Source organism: Macaca mulatta, chromosome 17, assembly GCF_049350105.2.
Source record: "Macaca mulatta isolate MMU2019108-1 chromosome 17, T2T-MMU8v2.0, whole genome shotgun sequence".
In the NCBI taxonomy this organism is placed as follows: Eukaryota; Metazoa; Chordata; class Mammalia; order Primates; family Cercopithecidae; genus Macaca; species Macaca mulatta.
The window spans coordinates 7,032,322-7,045,690 of record NC_133422.1 but is presented as its reverse complement, the minus strand read 5'-3'; the positions used below and the strand labels follow the sequence as shown (position 1 = coordinate 7,045,690).

At 49.2% G+C, this 13,369-nt stretch overlaps 1 long non-coding RNA gene across 1 annotated transcript in view; it reads left to right on the top strand.

The window, feature by feature from the left end:
* Positions 1-2,238: 2,238 nt before the first annotated feature.
* The window catches only part of LOC114673508 (uncharacterized), a 36,887-nt gene continuing 25,756 nt past the window's right edge, over positions 2,239-13,369 (top strand). The window contains exon 1 of the long non-coding RNA XR_013407949.1: positions 2,239-2,472. This is a non-coding gene — a long non-coding RNA (uncharacterized LOC114673508). The remainder of the gene's footprint in view (positions 2,473-13,369) is intronic.

Sequence of the window (13,369 nt, the reverse complement as noted above, 5' to 3'; positions counted from 1 at the left end):
GGGCCTCTTGGAAAGCCAGTTGATAAACTAATCCCCATTCAGGTGAGAATACCAGATAGCACTCTAATTGATTTGGCATTGCTCCCCTCCCTCAAATGGACGGATTGCGTGGTAGTGGTGGCTCTGGAGCCATGAGTCAGGGATCATGCCATGTGCTCCCCACCCCGTGCTCTAATCTGGACCCTTGCTCTGTAAAATGCCATTGTCTCCCCAGATGCCTCTTTGACCTCAGGCTCCAGCACCTGAATCCAGCCACGAGTGCACAAATAGTGACAATCTGGGGCCCAAACACACCCCGTCTCCCAGCTCCAGGCATGGCTGGGGGCCAGGGCTCCATTTTCTAACTCTGTGTGGGAAGGTGAAAGCGCACCCTAGTTCTGTAAATGCTTCCCAGTGCTGCTGTGGGGGTTGTCACGGGGACTGAAGGACCAGCTTCGGACTGGATCAGGCTTGGAAAGCTTTAGAGAGGAGAAGATACCTGGAAAAAGCAGCATTTTGGAAAAGAAAAGGAAAAACAGAACCAGGGAGCCAACAGCCATGCTGGGGGCTCTGGACTAGACTCCAAGCCAGACTTTCTGCACTGAGACACTCGGCGTCTGGAGAGAGGCTGGAGCCAGAGCTTCCGCCAAGGGTGGTGCGAGGGAGGCCTGCCCTCCAGCCCAGGTGATCAAGGCGTGTGTGGCCACAGGCAACATCCACCTCAAGAAAAGGGACGTTTTCCTAGAGCTACCAAGTCACCACGTGGGCTCGAGGCAGCCCTGCCCCCAGTGCTGAGGCCCTGGAGGCTGAGTCAGTCCCAGAACCTCCAAGTGACATGGCCCTGGAGAGGTCCTAGGGGCTGAGAGGGAGGCACCACCACAGGCTCCTTCCCCCAGAACCAGCAAAGGTCTCTGAGGACAGCCCCTCAGTCCCAGAGGGAACGTCTGTTTGAAAACCGCACATTTGCCTTGGTGTGCACCATGGTGTTAGTACCAAGTAACTCAAGTCAGGAAGCATCAACGATTTTGACACTGTTTTCCAGATAGAGAAAGTCTGAACTGAACACCAGTCAAACGGTGTTAGGGAAAATGGATAGGGCCAACTGCAAAAGGTTAGTGGCTTAGAAAGGAATAGAGTGACTTCTGTGAAGGCACTGGTTCTTTTTGGGTGTATTGGGCTCAAAGCCATAATATTAGAGCCCTAAGATCCCCTCTCGGTGGCTACCTAGCTGGCCGGAGACAGTCCAGAGGCAACCGGTCCAGCTGCTCCTTTCTGCTATCCCCTGGAAAGTGTAGCAGGCCATTTCCCGTGAGGTCCTCTGGAAAACCATCTCTTCCCAAGAGGAACCCACACAGGTGGCTAGAAGCAGGTCAGTGGGGTGGCTCGGGGTCGGGGTGGCCCAGCACCCTTTCCTGTGGAAGGGCATCAAAGTCCCCGAGCCCTGCCCTTGGCCGGGGCAGCAGGCCATCAGGAGGGAGCCTGCTCAGGCCCCACGCTCCCCACTACTCACGGTCAGGTCCGTGTTGTAGAACGCCACGAAAGGGACTTTATGACCCATAGAATTGTTTCCGAAACATTATCAGCTCTGATTATTGGCTACAAATTTTCATCTGAAATCGGAGAGTCATAGGCTTTTACAGTGCAGTAAAATGCATATTAGCTGGTTCTGGAGTTGTCTCACCTCCCATTTACTTCACCGTTTTATCAATATTGCCATAATTTGACACTTGCCAATAGAGGAAGATTGTAAAGTGTCCATAGATCCTGTAAACCGTACTAAATAGAGATTAGGATTACTACTAAGTTTAAACTCTAGTAAAAGATAATTAAGTTGATGGATGTGGCTGTAAATCTCCCTTTTATCAAGTGCTTGCTCTCACAGGAGCAGCGAGCAGCGTCTGGCCTTATTACCTTACAGCATCATTAATGCCCCGCAGTATCTGAGCCTTCAGTGGATGCTGAGTGAGGAGACAATGAGATGTGCCACTGGGCCAAAGAAATCTGTGCGGGAGGCCCCCCTCCCTTCCCTTCTCCTTACGGCAGGGCACAGTCAGGTGGGAGTCCACATGCTGGGACCGCCTGGTGCCCGGGGGCGGGAACAGGGACAGGTAGCCCCGGGCCGCATTCCCAGCCCATCACCCATTCTAGTCCCCAGATCTCTCTAGGGTCGGGGCCCTGGGCACCTAAAGCCTGCTGTTTCGGGTGCTCTGAAAACCAACCCTTTTTTCTAGATGCCCTGGTAGGGCCTCGGCTTTCTGCAGACAGTCTCACCTGTTGCCCAATCATGCTGCTTCTAGAGAAAGTAAAACTGCCAAACCACGGTTCAGCAGAGGCACCTCAAGCACTGACACGTTCCTAAAAGATGACTGTGGTCGGTGCCACACTGCAAGGGGGGACTCTGGGTGGTAGCCCGTATCTGAGCAGCTCCATCCCAGCAACGAGACTCGCTTCACACACAAGGATCTGCGGGGACCTTGTCCGCCTATGACCAAGGTGAGAGTTGGCACGAGGGCTGAGCAGAGAGGGTTGTCCCTTGGATGGTGCGGCCGTGGGGGCACCTCCTCTCTGAGGACGCACCTCTGGGGTTGCTGTGCTAAGGAATAGCCAGTGCGATGCCCTTGTCCCTACCCCACTCTTCCCACATGTCCACAGCTGATCCAAGCCTCTGTCAATGGCAAAACCAAAGAGAGCCAAGGTGAGCTGCCTTGGGCCTGGAATGGACTCCTGGTGAGGGGCAGAGCTCCGGAACATTGAGTCCCTGTGTCTGCCAAAAGCTGGCTCATTCTCCATCTGACCCCTTCTCTCCAGGGCCACGGGGAAGCACAGACATTCCGCGTGTTGCCGACCCATTTCCCCTGCATGGCGGTGCTGACAACCAGATCCCAGGACCCAGGGCAGGGAAGAGACAGTAGCAGCTGGGGTGTCGTGGGCTGGTTCAGGACTGGCCTGTGCCACTGGGACTCTAGGTCCTAACGCAGGGTCAGGCGGAGGCTTCTTTGGGCTCTAGTCTTTCCAGACACCCCGAAGGCCCTATCTGACTCCAAGAAGGGGTTTACTTGGATAACATCAACCTCTTTTGAATTCTGGTTGACCAGCAACCCATTATTTATGGGATGGAGGGCCTGGGAGCCAACGGCCTCCTGAACACCAGCTCGTGACCTTGGCTGTGATCTTGCACGGGGCCTCTGGGTAACAGGGCTCAGGGCCTTTGGGCTGGTCAAGTTCTCAGGCCATTGGGTGAGCCATGCTCTTTGGCTGGCCTTGACTACAGAAACTGGAACTTGGAGAACAAGGAAATAGCTCTACAGCAGAGTCATCTGGGAGAGACCGGGTTTAGCTACAGCAGATAAACACGCTTTTTTTTTTTTCTTTTTATTGCCCAAAGCTAAGCGATATGTACCTTGGTTGGAATTAGCAGGCTGAAAGTTCAAGAGATAAGCAGCTTCTCTTGGCGTGAGTGATCAGATTCATGGGGGCTTATACAAGAGGCCCTGCCTTGGGCCTTGTCACCTTTGGAACATTTAGACCGCTGGGCTGGCATGGGGCCGGTCGCCCCTGCCTGTTTCACAATCCCTAGCAACAGGGTGCATGAGCAGGAGCTGGCCCAGCCTGTCACCTGGGCTTCACCTCTGTGTGCAGTAGTGCTGTGGTCTTTATTCCTGAGTCGAGACCTGCAGGGCCACTAGAGGCAAAGATGGCAAAGATTTAGGGTCCTGGCCAGGCCTTCCTGGAACCCACAGCCTGGCGGCAGGAAATCCCAGGTGGAGCTGCGCCTCAGCCTCTCTGCACCTCGCGATGGGAGAAAAGTAGCCTCTGCTGAAACCAAGTTATTTGAGCATTTGCAGCTGGGTGGTGTGCTTGTTTAAAGTGTGTTTTGGCTGAGCGTGGTGGCTCACGTCGGTAATCCCAGCACTTTGGGAGGCCGAGGCGGGCGAACCATGAGGTCGAGAGATCGAGACCATCCTGGTCAACATGGTGAAACTTCGTCTCTACTAAAAACACAAAAATCAGCTGGGCGTGGTGGCACATGTCTGTAGTCCTAGCTACTCGGGAGGCTGAAGCCAAAGAATCGCTTGAACCCGGGAGGCGGAGGTTGCAGTGAGCCAAGGTCGCGTCACTGCACTCCAGCCTGGCAACAGAGCGAGACTCTATCTCAACAACAACAACAACAACAACAACAAAGTGTGTTTCCTGGAGCCCTTCCCCAGGCCTTCCCAGACAGGGAGTGTGCCGCAGCATTCATGTGCTCAGATTGGGGGACTGCTGGCTGAGCCCCTGATACCTGACCCTGTGTGTGAAAACCAAGAACCTTGAGTCTCAGATGTGAAAAGTCACGCTTTCTCTGGTTCAGTGTCTCCTTACTCCCTACCTCATTCTAGAAGTGCTTATTAAACACCTGGGTGCTAAGCTTCCTCCCGGGCTCCCAGGACGGAACTGAATAATGTACCAAGTACTAAAGTCCTTGCCCTCCTGGGATGCCAGAAGGTGGAGGACGCAGGCAGGTGGGCCCTGTGTGCTGAACAGGGGGACACAGGTGACCCAGAGCCTTCTTGGGGCTGGACAGAAGCTCTAACTCAGCCTCGGGCCCTCCCCTCCAGTGGTGGGGTGTGTGCGTGTGCGTGTGCATGCTGTGGGGTGGGGTCAGGGCAGTGTGTACTCACAGATCCACTGCCCTGGCTCCCAGACCCCGTAACACTTCTGAGCTCCTGGCCTCCTGCCCTGGTGAGTTCTCATTTCAGAACATTCCGCCCATGAAGGACTTAGCATCTGACAAAACATGTTTTTCACTTGCAGGATCTTTTTTTGGCTCGATGAATATATGGCATATTTGCTAACGGGTTCCTTAAAAGTGTCAGCTTTGATCTTTTTCCAGGTGGGAGGAGGGGAGAAAGAAAGAGCAAAGAAAAAAAGAAAGCAAAGGAAAACAACAACAACAAATAAAACCTCGGGTGCTCTAACCCAGGTAAAACCTAAACACGAGAGGGCTGAGGCTGACTGTAAAATGCTCTCAATCGCTTAAGCTAATAAACCCAACTATCTTGAAGAGTAAACACCATATTGTTTTGCCAACTATTAGATTTTTACTACTCTCCAATAAAGTGAGCACTTTATTCCTTTCAAATAATATTCCATTCATTGTTTCCTAAAGATTAGCAATTGAAAGAGATGTCAACAATTTTCACTATTTAAATGAAGTATAATAGGCTTTTATAGCACAGTATAAAGATATCGAAGGGAAAGGCTGCAATCAGAGCAGCTCGATGTTCCTTTTATCTATCAATACAGCCCCAATTTGACACTTGGGAGCAGAGGAAGCTTGTAAAGGGCCCACGGACCCCATAAAGCTGGTAACACTTGGATTAGTCTGACAGCTCACTTTCTACACAGTAAAGTGATCATTTAATTAACTAATGGGGTTGTAAGCACGAAGGTTTATCTAATTAGCTGTCTTTCCCTTTGCCTCCTGGTAATTCCAGCTCTCGGTGTTTACATATTAACGGTAGCCTGGGCTGGGACCTGCCTGGGAGAAGAGTATTTTGCACAGGCCTCCCCGGGTCTCTGATTCGGCTTCTGTTGGAGGTGCTTCTGCCGAGTTGTGACATCATTGTTCCCAGAGAAAAACAGGACAGCTTCTATACCAGATAGTTTCACAGAGGCTGCAAACATCTGCTCCTCGGGGGCTTTCTATATTGTCTGCGCACACTTTTTTTTTTTTTTGAGACAGAGTCTTGCTCTGTTGCCCAGGCTGGAGGGCAGTGGCGTGATCTCAGCTCACTGCAACCTCCACCTCCTGGGTTCAAGTGATTCTCCTGCCTCAGCCTCCCAAGTAGCTGGGATTACAGGTGCCCGCCACTACACCCACCTAATTTTTGTATTTTTAGTGGAGGTGGGGTTTCACCATGTTAGTCAGGCTGGTCTCGAACTCCTGACCTTGTGATCTGCCCGCCTTGGCCTCCTAAAGTGCTGGGATTACAGACGTGAACCACCGCGCCTGGCCTGTCCGTGCACATTTTAATCACATCGATACACGGTGAAACCCCGTCTCTACTAAAAAATACAAAAAAACTAGCCGGGCGAGGTGGCGGGCGCCTGTAGTCCCGGCTACTCGGGAGGCTGAGGCAGGAGAATGGCGTAAAAACCCGGGAGGCAGAGCTTGCAGTGAGCTGAGATCCGGCCACTGCACTCCAGCCTGGGCGACACAGCGAGACTCCGTCTCAAAAAAAAAAAACAAAAAAACAAAAAAACAAAAAAACAAAAAAAAAACAATGACCAGTGGTGCATGTGTGCAAGTGTGAGAGTGTGTGGTGTGCTGTGTGCTGGTGCATCTGGCAGAGATCTTTCCCTCTGCACAGTGGCTTCACCTCTGCTGTGGACAATCGCCGTCCCAAATCCACCACCACCACACACAGGCTTTGCCACCCCGCCCCCCACAGTACAAAATAATGAAAATACTTGTTTCTTTTTTGAGATGGAGTCTCACTGTCACTCAGGCTGGAGTGCAGTGGCATGATCACAGCTCACAGTAGCCTCACCCCATGGGCTCAGTGATCCTCCCAACTCAGCCTCCCAAGAATCTGGGAGTACAGGCGCGTGCCATTGGGCCTGGTTGATACTTTTGATAGAGTGTGCCTTTCTACCTGCCCTTGACTAGACATGGATCTAGGCAGTCCTGTGTGTAGGAATTCTTAATGCTGGCTTCCAGCATGAAGGGCCGAGATTCCTTACACAGCCCTGGATTCCTTGGGGCCTTCCTCAGGGGAAATCGAAATTGCAGCTGAGAAAGGTCACCCTGACTGCAGAGCCTGCCTTCTTTCTACAGGGCCCCAGGGGCCACTGAGCCTGGAGAGGCCAGTGTGTGACTCCAGGGCCTAGAGACACTGGAGGGACCACCCTGAGCTTCCAGAGGGTAAGGGCGAGGGGTGTTGTCCGTTCTGACAACAGTGCCAGAGGGAACAAAAGCTCTCGATGGAAGCCTCACCCCGTAGACCTAACTGCTAGTTTTCATCCGGAGGACAGCAGTGGGGTGGACGCAGGCCTGGTGAAGGGCACATTCCAGAGGTCAGTCCTAATGGAAGCTCTCAGCACCTTTTGGTTCAAGCCACTACCCAAGTGTGAATTTTGGTGACTCCTGTACTCACCCAGAGTGGCCCTCAGCCACCGGGATCTGAACTGCTGAGCAGCGGGGCGGCCAGAGGCTTCGAGAGGAGCAGGGTCAGCAGACGGTGGGGAGAAGCGTCTTGGGCTGGTGGGCTTGTGCTCCCCTTCCCCAGACACCCTCCTCCCCTCTGCCTCATTCTGGGACTGACCATCTCATCTGAGGACTTCTCAATGCTCCCCCAAAACATGATTTTGAAAATTTATAAAAGTAACTTACTTTTAAAATTCGTGGTAAAATATACATCACATAAACTTTACCAATTTTAACCATTTTATGTGCATCAGTGACATTCAGTACATTCGCACCATCACCACTATCTACAGAACTCTTTCATCTTGCAAAACTGAAACAGCCCTTGTTAAACAACTCCCCACTCTTTCCCCCAGTCCCTGGCAACGCCATTCTACTTTCTGTCTCTACGAATTTGGCTACTGTAAATACCTCATATGAGTAGAATCATACAGTATTTTTCCTTTTGCACTAGCTTATTTAATTTAGCATGATGTCCTCAAGGTTCACCCATGTTGTAGGATGTATCAGAATTTCCTTCCTTTTTAAGGCTGAATCATGTTCCATTGTATGTATGAACCATATCGTGCTTATCCATTTTTCTGTTGAAACCATCAAAATGCAATCTTTGCTTTCATTCTTCAACAGTTTTCCCATCACATTTTTGGTAAGAAGATTTAATAAAGAAGGGCTGTTTAATCTTGAACATAATTCCTTCTCATTTAACTAATACCTTAATAGTTATTTTATAATAATTGATTCATGGCCAGGTGTGGTAGAGCACGCCTGTAATCCCAGCACTTTGAGAGGCCGAGGCGGGTGGATCATCTGAGGTCAGGAGTTCGAGACCAGCCTGGCCAACATGGTGAAACGCTCTCTACTAAATACAAAAAATTAGCTGGGCATGGTGGCACATGCTTATTATCACAGCTACTTGGGAGGCTGAGGCAGGAGAGTTGCTTGAATCCGGGAGGTGGAGGTTACAGTGAGCCGAGCTCTTGCCATTGCACTCCAGCCTGGGCAACAAGAGCGAAACTCCTTCTCAAAAAAAAAAAAAAAAAAAAAAAAAGATTCAAATACAACTCAAACCTACTGTTTTCAGAGGGGCAGGAAACTAGAATCACTTCATTTACACCTCTTGTGAAGAGGAGCTGAGGACAGGGCTGTGTGTTAAGAATTTGGGTAGGACAACACTGTCATCTTGTGGCTATTTGTACCAATAGCAACTTAATCCTAAAGCTAGGATTAAGAATTTCTGTACACAGGGCTACACAGGGATCCATTTCTGGTCAATGGCAGGTAAAAAGTCACGCTCTATCAAAAGTCCTTTATACTACTGTGGGGCTAGAGTCAGAATTGACTTGAAGTGACAGAGGCCATGGCAGATACAGTCCTTGTTCCCTTTGCCTGTCCCAGACCCTGCTGCTCAGAGGAAGTTGTGGCAGGGGACATTGGCAGGAGGGTTAATTACTGTTCATCCTACCCACGGACACAGTGAAGACACATCTAAGTCTAGAGTGCGTTCTCCAATTGTCTTTAGTTTAAGAAGGTCTTTTGGGCAGGAATCTCTCTCCTTTCTTTCTTCCTCCCTTTCTTTCCTTCCTTCCTTTTCTCCTCCTCTTCCTGCTTTCTCTTCTTCATAACTGCTTCATTGAGATATAATTCATATGCCATTGAATTCACCCATTTAGAGTGTACAATTGAGTGGGTTTTAGCTCTTACATTCACAGAGTTGTGCAACCATCATCACAATTTTAGAACACCCTCATCTCATCTCATTTACCCTTTGCCATGTAATGCAGCATATTAATAGGATCCAGGGATTCTGTTGTGGACATCTTTGGGAGCCAATTATTTTGTGTACCACAGTAAACCGTTTCCTATGTTCATTTGTCTCAGAAAACATAGTATGTCACAGCAGAAAAACAGAAAAATAGGACATGTTTCCTGAACTTGAGTTTCAAGGCCCTACCCAGTCTTTGACAGAGGATTCCTGTACTTTGACAACACAATAAATTCTGGAGTCCATAAGGGGCCAGGGGAATGCAGAGGTCAAGGTCCTACGTTGTAAAGGGAGTTCTGGTGGGAATTTTCCGGCGACACAGCAGGCAAAAGACATTTCCAAATGGGCATTTGATATTCAGTATGGAATGATTTCCATCGCTGTGATACAAGTCCTTCTGTGGTCCCTTTCTACCCCAAACCCAGATGCTTCGTGAGAGGAGTTTTTGCAGGAGTTCAGGGGAAGCTTAGGTTCCCATCTAGGTTAATGGGATCTGTGACAGACCGTGGAAGCTGAAGCCTTGGGTGAAGAAGTGGCCCTAAGAACTAGGGTGCCTAGGAGCTCACAGACATCCCCAGGAGGGCTCTGGACATCCACACAATATGGAATTGGGGGTCTGAGCCCATCTCATCTCGGTCTAGTGTCAAGAAGGCTTTGCCTGTCATTTGGGTCACACAGGTTAGCCCCATGTTGTGGGCTCTTGAAAAATCAAGGCTCAGAATTTTAAAGTTTGTCCCATATACTGGGGAAAAGTTCTGCAAGTTCTGCAGAGAAGTGATAAGACGAACTCAGTATTTCTGTAGGGGAGAAGTTGGGCATTGGGCAATTGGCCAGGAGACTAGCAAATCACTGTTCTCTGACCACTTTCTGTGAGGGGCTGTCTGAGCGTTGTCTTACGATTTAGAATGGAATCTACTTGGTAACGGCAGCAGAATAATTTGAACTGTGAGATGCTGACTTGACTGTGTTTCCTACTAGACCATTAACTTCTTGAGGACAGGGATTATGTGTTATTTACTTTTTAATTCCTGTGCTCAGGCCAGGGCCTGGAACACAAGTGTTCAGCAAATGTTTCCTGTCTGAATATGTGTGTTACTAAGAGCAATGCCAACTACTATTAGAAATAACCCCCCAAATGCCATGGTTCAAAAGTGATAAAAATTTCTTCCTCTTTTTTTTTTTTTTTGAGATGAAGTGTTGCTCTGTCACCTGGGTAGGCTGGAGGGCAGTAACAAGATTATAGCTTGCTGCAGACTTGAACTCTTAGGTTCAAGCGATCCTCCTGCCTCAGCCTTCTGAGCAGCTGGGACTATAGGCATGCACCACAATTTCTGGCTGATTTATTTTTTATTTTTTATTTTTGGGATAGAATCTCACTCTGTTACCCCAGGCTGGAGTGCAGTGGCATGATCTTGGCTCACTGCAACCTCTGCCTCCCAGGTTCAAGCGATTCTTGTGCTTCAGCCTCCCAAGTAGCAGGAACTACAGGCTCAAGTCACCATGCCCAGCTAATTTTTGTATTTTTAGTAGAGATGGGGTTTTGCCATGTTGGCCAGACTGGTATCCAATACCTGGCTCAAGTGAGCCGCCTATCTTGGGCTCCTAAAGTGCTTGGATAACAGGCATGAGTCACTGCGCCTGGCCTTGGCTAATTTTTTTTTTTTTTTAAGTTTTGTAGAGATGGGGTCTTTCTCTGTTGACCAGGCTCGTCTCGAACTCCTGACCTCAATCCTTCAGCCTCAGCCTGCAAAAGTGCTGGGATTGCAGGTGTGAGACACTACATCTGGCTGGAAGTTTGGAAGTGTATTTCTGACTTTTGAGGTCCAAAATTGCTGCAGGATATTTCTGACCCAGGTCTTCCCCCTTTCATACTTGCAGTTCTCGAGAATAACTGTAGAATATGCCTAGAATACAACATCCTGAGATGGGCTGCCCCAAACAGCCTGATCCTTGTTCCTGTTCCTCCTAGAAAATGTAACATCTTGAGTTAGAGAGGAAATGCCTGGGGCAGCCAAGGCTTTGATTCTCTCTCCCCTGGAAACAGGATGCCCCTCAAGGTTTTAGCCCAGTGGGTCATGTGCCCCTGAGCTCTTTAACCCAGGGCAGGCTGCCTTTTGGGGGTCCCTCAGCTGTGATGCAAGTAAGACATGCACAGTTGAGAATCCATCCACCTTGGACAGCTTTCTTGAGCCTTGGAAGCCTGATATGGTTTGGCTCTGTGTCCCCACCCAAATCTCATGTTGAATTGTAATTCCCAATGTTGGGGGAGGGTCCTGGTGGGAGGTGATTGCTTCCTGGGAGTGGATTTCCCCCTTGCTGTTCTTGCGATAGTGAGTGAGGTCTCATGAATTCTGATGGTTTAAAAGTGTGTGACTATATACCCAATAATGGGATTGCTGGGTCAAATGGTACCCAAAGGACTATAAATCATTCTACTATAAAGACACATGCACACATATGCTTACTGTAGCACTATATACAATAGCAAAGACATGGAACCAACCCAAATGCCCATCAGTGATAGACTAGATAAAGAAAATGTGGTACATATACACCATGGAATACTATGCAGACACGAAAGGGAATGAGTTCATGTCCTTTGCAGGGACATAGATGAAGCTGGAAACCGTCATTTTCAGAAAACTAACACGGGGACAGAAAACCAAACACCACATATTCCCACTCATAAGTGGGAGTTGAACAGTGAGAACACACAGACACAGGGAGAGGAACAAAACACACCAGGGCCAGTCGGGGGGGGGGCAAGGGGAGGGATAGCATTAGGACAAATAGCTAATGCATGCAGGGCTTAAAACCTAGACAATGGGTTGATAGATGCAGCAAACCACCATGGCACACGTATACCTGTGCAACAAACCTACGCATTCTGCACTTGTATCCTGGAATCTAAAGTTAAGAAAAAGTGTGTGGCACTTCTCTCTTCCCTCTCTCTCTCTCTCCTGAGGCCTCCCCAGCTGTGCCTCCTCTACAGCAGCAGAACTTTGAGTCAATTAAACCTCTTTTCTTTGTAAATCGCCCAGTCTTAGGTAGTTCTTCATAGCAGTGTGAGGATGGACTAATTAATATAAGGTCTGGCTCACAGTGAATCCTATGCTCTTTTGTCCCTTGCTGCCTGTCTGCACGTCATAAATCTGCTTCACGTGCCTTGTTGCATATGTGTGTGTTCTGGCTCACTGGACTTAGACAAGGTGGTAACCAGTACATGATGAACTACTTTACAACTGGTTTCCAGATCAGAGAAGGATTCTCTTCCAGGTAGTGATTCAGGGTCCCAGGATCATCAATCTAGTGGCTTCCCCATCTTCTGCACATCATTTTCATGCTCGTTTTTATGATCTGGCAGAAGGGGAAAGAGCACAGAGACCCACAGGCAGGAAGGTTTCATGGGCCAGGCTGGAACCCAGTCACATGACCACCCTAACCACTGGAGGCTGGGAAACATAATCCAATTGTGTGCCCAAGGAGAAGAGAAGGGTTTAGTGGACAACATTTGCTTCCATGGAACAATAGGGAACAACGGAATGAACAAAAGCCCAGCACTGACTGTTACTGTTCACGGAGCAAGTTAGTTTAGTTACCTAAGGTGACTCTACGTCAGTTTAGAATATGAAGCTATTTTCACATGAACTTATATGAAAAAACAATGGTACTTGTCAGAGGCCTGTCATCTCTCAATAGTGGCCCATTATTGGCAGAGGCTACAGCAGTGGAATAAAGCAGAAACTGCCTTCTAAATCATAAGACTCCACACTCAAACAGCTCAGAGGCCAATCAGCATCCTCCTCAGAGAGAGCAAGAAGTTTGCAGAGTGGGCAGGCTTGGATCCTGTGATGGTGTGGGGGGAGCTGGTTGTGTTGGGGCCTATTCAGATGAGAGATCATTGAGTGGCCTTGTGTGTGATACTGCAGGTCCTGAGTCCCCTGAAAGCTTTGGCCATTTTTTTGAACTCCTAGTGGGATGGGAGCTGGTGGGAGAAGCTTCTCCTAAAGGAGGCCCAGTGGGACCTGGTGAGGCAGGAGTAGAACCTGAAAGAGCACCAGCGAAAAGTAGTCTTGGTTGCTAAGTGTTTTAGTCCATTTTTGTTGCTATAAAGGAATACTTGAGGCTGGATAATTTATAAAGAAAAGGGGTTTATTTGGCTCACAGTTCTGCAGGCTGTGCAAGAAGCATGGCGCCAGTATCTGCTTCTGGTGAGGAACTCAGGATGCCTCCACTTACGGTGGAAGGGGAAGCACTGGGGTGTGCAGAGATCACATGGTGAGAGAGGAAGCTAGAGAGAGAAAGAGAGAGAGAGAGAGAGCAGGGACATGTCAGGCTCTCTTAACAACCAGCTCTCATGGGAGTTAATAGAGCAAGAACTCACTTAGCACTGTGAGGACAGCACCAAGACATTCATGAGGGATCTGCCTCTGTGACCC